Here is a 7,289-nt window from a genome sequence, read left to right as displayed (position 1 = left end):
CTGAAGTCTAACTCTTAACTAGAAATTCCTAACCTCCACACGGCCTACGAACTATTGACCTCTTGCAAACATCAGGAAATGTACTGCTGGTGCAAACATGCACCCCCGTGTCAGGCTATGGCTTCCAAGCACAGTTGGTTTAGGGCAGCTTGTTCTCCATAGTTCTCAGGGCCGGGACATTTCTTTCCTAGCTATACCTTTTGCATTATTTACTTTTTTTGATACTAATTCAGGTGTAAGAATAACAAATCAATTAACGTCTAGGTCCGAATTGGGTTTTCATATACCAATTAATGACTAACTTCTGCATTAACCAAGAACAAAGAAGAGAGCTTTAGCAGGCGTTGCCATGGAGACTCCCTAGTTTAGCTCTTCTTTGGGAAGTGCAAGAACTCCCCTCTTCTGGAAAGTACAACTTTCCCTCTTCGGGGGAGCACAGGAACTCCCCGCTTCTTGGGAGTCTCCCCCAATGCCCGGACCATGTCAAGAGACAGCATGGGAGGCACAGCCTGCCGCAGTTTGGCACTGAGGAACTGGGCTGGGGGGAGAGCAATAGAATAATGTGATGATATTTTCACAAAACTACACCTGCCTCTAGTCCCGGGTCTGGGAAGGCTTAGACATATATCACAGCACACAGAGGAAATGACATGTTCAAGGTTGTTCACTGCAGAAATGCTTGAAATTTGAGACAAACCCAAGCATCTACTAGGGAACTGGTTACACAGAGGATGGAAGTGCTGCAGGAGAGGTTACTGTGTAGCTAGAGAAAAGCATGTGTTACCCTGAAGCCGACAGCCACAGAAGTCCACATACTGTATGATTCACTTTGTATGAAATGTCCAGAGTAAGCGACTCTATAGATAAAAAAAGTGGAATAGCAGTTACCTGGCACCAGGGGCCAGGGTGGGAAGGTTCCTGCGTGCATGCTAAGAGGTACAGTTTTTTTGCTGTGAAAATGACTGTTGTGAAGGATTCACAAGCTTGTGAATATGCTAAAAGCCATTGAATTGTACACTCTGAAGGTCGAAGTGTATGATACGTGAGTAATACTTCAGTGAAGCTGTCTGAAGAAGGAACAAGGATATACTCTTTACATGCATATGGAAAGACCTCTAGGATATGTTAAAAATAAAAGCCAAGTCCAAGAAGTCAGCTTATTATGCAATACTTTGGGTAAGAATGGAGGAAAATTAAAATGTATCCTCCTTGTTTGAAGAGGACAGCAGGATAACAATAAGGAAACAACAGGAAGTTACACGTGGAACTAATAAAAGTACTCAGGGAGGGGAGGGTACAGGGGAGGAATAAGTGTCCTTGTAGTTGTCATGACCTTCTTGGCAATGGATATTAATTTTATGTGCACCATTTAGCCACCATACAGCAGCACTGTATTTTAATCTTGGGACAATATTTAAACGATGCAGAAACACAGTATATTATACTTCCTAGGCAGCTAGCTGTTTCAAACTGTCCTGATAGTGAGCCTGTTTGCTCCAAATGGAAGTTTGTTTGGGTTTCAGATCATCAAAATGGTGGTAAATATCATGGTCTGAAATACGCAGAGATCTGACGGACATGAGTGAATTGATGACTTGAATTCACTGAGCACATGTCCCTGAGCTCCAAAGGGGAGCCCTCAGCCTTGCTTCTGATCCCGGGGTTGAGAGGATCCCTGGCACCCACAGTGTGCTTGCCAGCCAACCCATGTGACCCCAGGGGAGATGAGGGCTAGAGGCGCAGTAACAGGACCCACCTGCAGACAGCGCTTGGAAGGTGAAACAGCAGCTGTTGAGTCCTGCCACACTTACCGAAGAGAGTTATATTCGTGGATTTCAAAATATTAACACCACCTCGGCTCTTGCACTACATGTGGAGCCAGATGGAGCCCCAGCAGCCGCCGCTGTGTCTGCTGGCTGGGAGAAGGCGCAGGCTCCCTGCAGATGCATGGGCCAAGAGGGCAATCCCACACTAACACTGCCCACTTGTTCTCGAACTGAATCCTGGGACTTTTGCGGTGTGTCTACTTGTCCTGTTGGGCATTCTGGCTTCAAAAGCACTGACTTCAAAGGTCAGAGCCTGGCATTCCTCTGAAACCACAATCCAGTAACCTGTCCAAATGCTCCCCTATGATAGGGTCAGAGGAAAACAAAATCTAAAGAAATGATTTTAATAAGAATGGTAGAAAACCCTGTTAGTGGTGAAGGACTGAAAGGAAGCTGCTCTTTTCTTTTTTGTTTTTTCCCAGAGATTTATTTATTTATACAAGAACGGGGATATAGGCCAGAGGCGCGGGACCGTGAGAGGATTAACCAGAGACAGAGTGGGGAACAGAACAGGCAGACTGACTGAAATACACTGCTGAGGGGAGCAGTGGGCAAATCAGGAGAGGTCTGCTGTGCCATGTGGGTAGCTCCCTGACCAGCAGGGAATCGAACCGGCATGCAGAGGCTGAAGACAGCTTCACAGAGCTGTGCACAACCCACTGTGCCACCAGGGAGGCCCAGAAGCTGTTCTTTTCTAAGATAAATTGTTAACAGTTTTAATATCCTTTATTTGAAAAAAAATACTTCATAAATACCCAAACACAAAAATATATAATCAGCCCTCATATAAAAGTCACTTGCTTACTTACCTCCATTAGGGCAGGAAAAGATGCCAAAGATACTACTGTCAATTTGTATTTATTCATTTTCTTTTATCCAAACTGTACAACAGAGCCTGAGAAAGCACACTATTCTCAGATAAGGTCTAAAATCAGATTAGGGAAAAATAATTTTCTGCTTTTATTAATTTCTTTGATGGCACTGTGTTCATATCATTTTTCTGCCTATGTTTACCTGAAATGTCACAATATTGCCCCAAATCTGAGCCTTGCAAAATAATTAATGGTGATCCATTTATTTCAGAAAAATAAACAGGGGAAAAACATTAAGTGAAAGAGTACTTTGCAAAAATAGTATATGTAATATGTTACTTTTTAAGAGTATGTTTTTTATAACACTCTGGAAAAAAACACTAGAGGAAGATGTATATGAGACACTCAGCAATGATTCCTTTGGGGAATAAGTGCACTTTAACTTTTATTTCAGTTATCTGAATTTTTCAATTAGCATAATTTTTATGGTCTAAGAAGTAGTAAAGATATTCTGTTTTAGAAAACAGATAAGAAATCTCAAAAGAAGTGAATGATGTAGATATCCAACAAATCAGAAAACAGCCTCCAAAGAAGTCATGATTTCTAATACAAATGATCTTAATGTAAAATGGAATTCCCCTTTCTATTTCTCTCTTTGAAAACGCATAGTCATGCATAGGATGAACTAAACAGCCAGGATGGCACACTGAGGACTGATGTCTTGTCATTATTTCCAAAGAGTGGTTTCAGTAAACCAATTTAGTTGTGTGCTGATATACAACTAAGATAACTGATAGCTGAGCAAGCCTTCTAATAAAAATGCTCAAATAAAAATATCTGAGAGTTCTCGTAGGATTTTTTTCACATTTGGATAATGCAACACATTTTCTGAATGTTTTGAATTTCCTAGTTGCATTTTAACACCTTAGCCCATTGCATTCCAAACTTTCTGCATTTCATTGGAAATACCCAATTAGATAAAAGAAAAGAGCTTATCCAAAGATAACTTTTTTTATAACATAACCTCAATTTTGTCTCCTGTTTAACAAACTTATTCTACATTGATCTCCTGGGGTTCTAGACTAGCTACTTGGTTTCCACTTATTTAAGCTTATGTGGGAAACCCAAAGAGGAGTTTTGGAAGAGATAGATGCCAACCCAGCCCAACCCATCCCCTTAACTAGCACTGATATCCTCCCACTGTCTTTACTGGGGTTTAATGTCACTCCTGCTAAATCAAAGACTTTAAGAAAGCAAAGACTGCTTTATAGCCCTTTGAGTTCTCCTAAAGAGCTCATTTAGTACTTAGTACATGACTTTCACATTGCAAGGGACAATGAATGTTTGTCTATATGATTTGCCTTCCTTCAGGCAGATAAAAGCCACATGTCAAACATGATCAGCAGACTCTGTGAGTTAAGGCTCAGAGTCATGCACGTAAGTCTAAACACACTTTTATTGCCGTCCCACTGGATTTCACTGGCTGTGCATTAAATTGAACTTGACCTCTCTGATTTCCTTTCATCACTTTCTCCCCTCCTTCAACCCCTCAACTCTTCAAACCACATTTCCAGTTAGCGCCTTATAACTTGCTCCTTGTACCTTTAAAGATATACATTTTTTAAAAATTTACTATTTCTGCTTAAACTTATTAACTCTTCCTTATGTGATTAAAAAAACCCTGATTTTTCTTATATAAGGGAACAAAAACCTTCAAGAAAGTGATCACAAAATCTCATGCTGGTAACAACTTATAAAACCTATAGGAAGTGTCTTATTAAGAACTCAGTCATTTGGCACAGTGATAGGATTTCCAATATCACATTTACAATGTCAGGCAATAAAATGAAATACTATTTTAATGGATTGGTAAGTCATCCTACAATCTAAAGCTGTGATTGTCTGAATTTAGAAATGGAAAGCTCTGAAAATACTATTTTTATGGACAGCGATTTGTGAGCAACTCCAAGAGGAACTACACTGAAAGGACTTTCCAGAACATGGTAAAATGGCTGCCTCCATGGAGCTTGCTACTATAAAGGCTTTTGTGAGCCCCAAACCTAGGGTGAACCCCAGCAGGCTTCATTAGGTGAGGGGCCCATCATGGGTCATGGGTCCCTTTAGAAGAACATCCTGTGTGACAACCCAATAATCCCTCCAACTCAAGGTCCTGGGGTTGTGGTTCAGACTGGATGTGAGGGTGCAGCTCCAGGAAATGTCCCCTGCAAGCCCAGTGCCTTCCCGCTGAGGTATTAATTAAAGGGGTCAGTTCTGAAAGAGCAAATCTGTCAAGGTAAGGGGGAGTCTGGTCCAATGAGATTCCAGAGCTCCTCATGACACAGCAGGCAAGGCAGTGGGCGTGGGGTTCAGATGTCACCATATTGAGTCACTTCTCTGAATACTAATAGAAAAGTATAGACAGGCTGGGGTTTTTGTGGGACCTAGTAGAAAGTCATCCTCTTCCTAAACCTACACATTCCTGTATTTAAGAATCACAATTATTATATTTTATTTTATTTTTTTGATATTTATTTATTTATTTATTTATACAAGCACTGGGGACAGTCAGAAGCGCGGGAGGGTGAGAGAATTCACCAGAGCCAGAGCGGGGAGCAGAGCAGGCAGACTGACAAAATACACTGCTGAGGGGAGCAGCAGACGGCAGGAGAGGTCTGCGCACCATGTGGGACCCTCCTCTGGTGGCCGGGGAGCAGCCAGGGATCGAACCTGCGCTGCAGAGGCTGCGGGCAGCTTTGCAACCCAGCACTCAACCGCTGTGCCACCGGGGAGGCCCAAAGAATCACAATTATTTTAAAGCAAATACATGGCAGTGATAAAGTAATGGGCAGAGCTGAGTAACTGGATTTTTTTTTTTTTTAACAAGGTCAAGAACTTTCCAATAATTCCTTTGAAAAGCAACATTAGGACAACTCTTTGGGATAGGCAGATAGTATTGAGTTCAAAAGGAATAAAGACTTCAACAGGAGTGTATACCTCCCGGAGCCAAAGTAGATAAGTTGCAAGAAAGATTATTTAGGGAAAGCAGGGGCTGGAGACAAATTGGATGACACCATTGCCCTCATTCCCAGTAGCATTAACTCGAGCAAATGTCACATGCATTTACTTGCTGAGGGTTCAGAGATCCTGGTAGCCATCACAGAAATTTATCCTAAGGAAATAAAACTTTCTTGAAAATGATTCTGAAGCATGGACACTGGCCATCTCTCCTAGGAACTGCTAGTCGGGTTCTTGCTTTAAATCTTTGACAAAATTTTCCCAGCCAGATAATCCAAGGTCTTCGACACATTAAAAGCAGATTTTTATTTAGCAAAGGAGAAACAATCATTTAATAATATATGCATGGAGAATTTGCATGGTTATAAATTCTTTTTTTAAAGATTTATTTATTAATCCATACAAGAACTGGGGTACAGGCCAGAGATGTGGGGGATAAGAGGATTCACCAGAGACAGAGTGGGGAGCAGAACAGGCAGGTTGACTGAATACACTGCTGAGCGGAGCAGTGGGTGAGTCAGGAGAGTTCTACTGTGCCATGTGGGTCACCCCCCTGGCCGGGGATTGAACTCGTGCTGCAGTGGCTGCAGAGAGCTTCATAGGTTGCATCTTAACCCCTTGCACCACCAGGGAGTCCCCTGCATGATTGTAAATTCTAGAGGATAATGGAGATGACTAGGAATGCCCATCCTGCGTTTTGGGACTTCGGGTGTCAAGAGAGAGAGGAGGGGACTTTACAGGGTCAACAAGGAGGGTGACCTCATCCTCACTCTGAGAGTTAAGATGAGATTCTGAGATAAGAGGGTATGTTTACTTATAAACCGACAATTGGACAAGTCCCTCCGAACTACATACTTCTAGTTATCTCATCTTCTATTGGGGGGTGGGTAGTGGTAGTGGGGAAGGACACAGGCAAGGACAGATGCTCCTCCTGGTCTTCAGGGCCCTCACTGAAGCTCCTCCTGGCCTTCAGGGCCTTCACTGCTCTCCATCTCGAACAATCTGCCTTCTCTAAGTCATTGCAAATGACCTCCCAAGGTCCTAATCTGAGTGTACTAAGCCTATCTGACTTGGTGATCCCACAATTTCCCCCCTTTGGAACTTCTCTAAAGGATGTTCCACATTTTAAAAGTTTGGGGTGATAGATTAGTCCCTTTGTATTGAGAAAAGGTCAACCCAACTAAATAGCCATTTCCTGGAGGCAGTCCTGTGTGGATGGGTGCCTTGGGGTTCAGATGATGGGGTTCAGTGTGTGAGGTTCGTGGGTGCCTCTGAGAAAGAATTCAGCAGCCATTCCCATTCATCAGCACATGGTGAGTTTATTAAGGAGAGGGAAAAAGGGAGAGAGAGATGTCTGCATAGACACAGACAGGCAGTCTTCAGAGACAAGACAGGACAAGGGGTGTTCAATAATATTCTTGGATGGAATGATTGTAGAAATTGTGGCCTTGAGGTCGGATTGGGTTGTTCCACAAAGATCGATAATTCTCTCTGCCCCACCTCTGGCTGATGATCTTTTCTGGCCCCAACTCAGGTTTCTGGAAACTTCCATATCCAGATTTAGCCTAAGATTCTTAATCATCCCTATCTCTACCTCCAGTATTTGTCCTTGTGAGATCTTCCATCGTAAATTATT

Source organism: Talpa occidentalis, unplaced genomic scaffold (genome assembly GCF_014898055.3).
Source record: "Talpa occidentalis isolate TD23 unplaced genomic scaffold, MPIMG_talOcc4v2.1 talOcc4.3, whole genome shotgun sequence".
Lineage (NCBI taxonomy): Eukaryota > Metazoa > Chordata > Mammalia > Eulipotyphla > Talpidae > Talpa > Talpa occidentalis.
The sequence above is the reverse complement of the archived record's forward strand: the minus strand, read 5'-3'. Positions refer to the sequence as shown.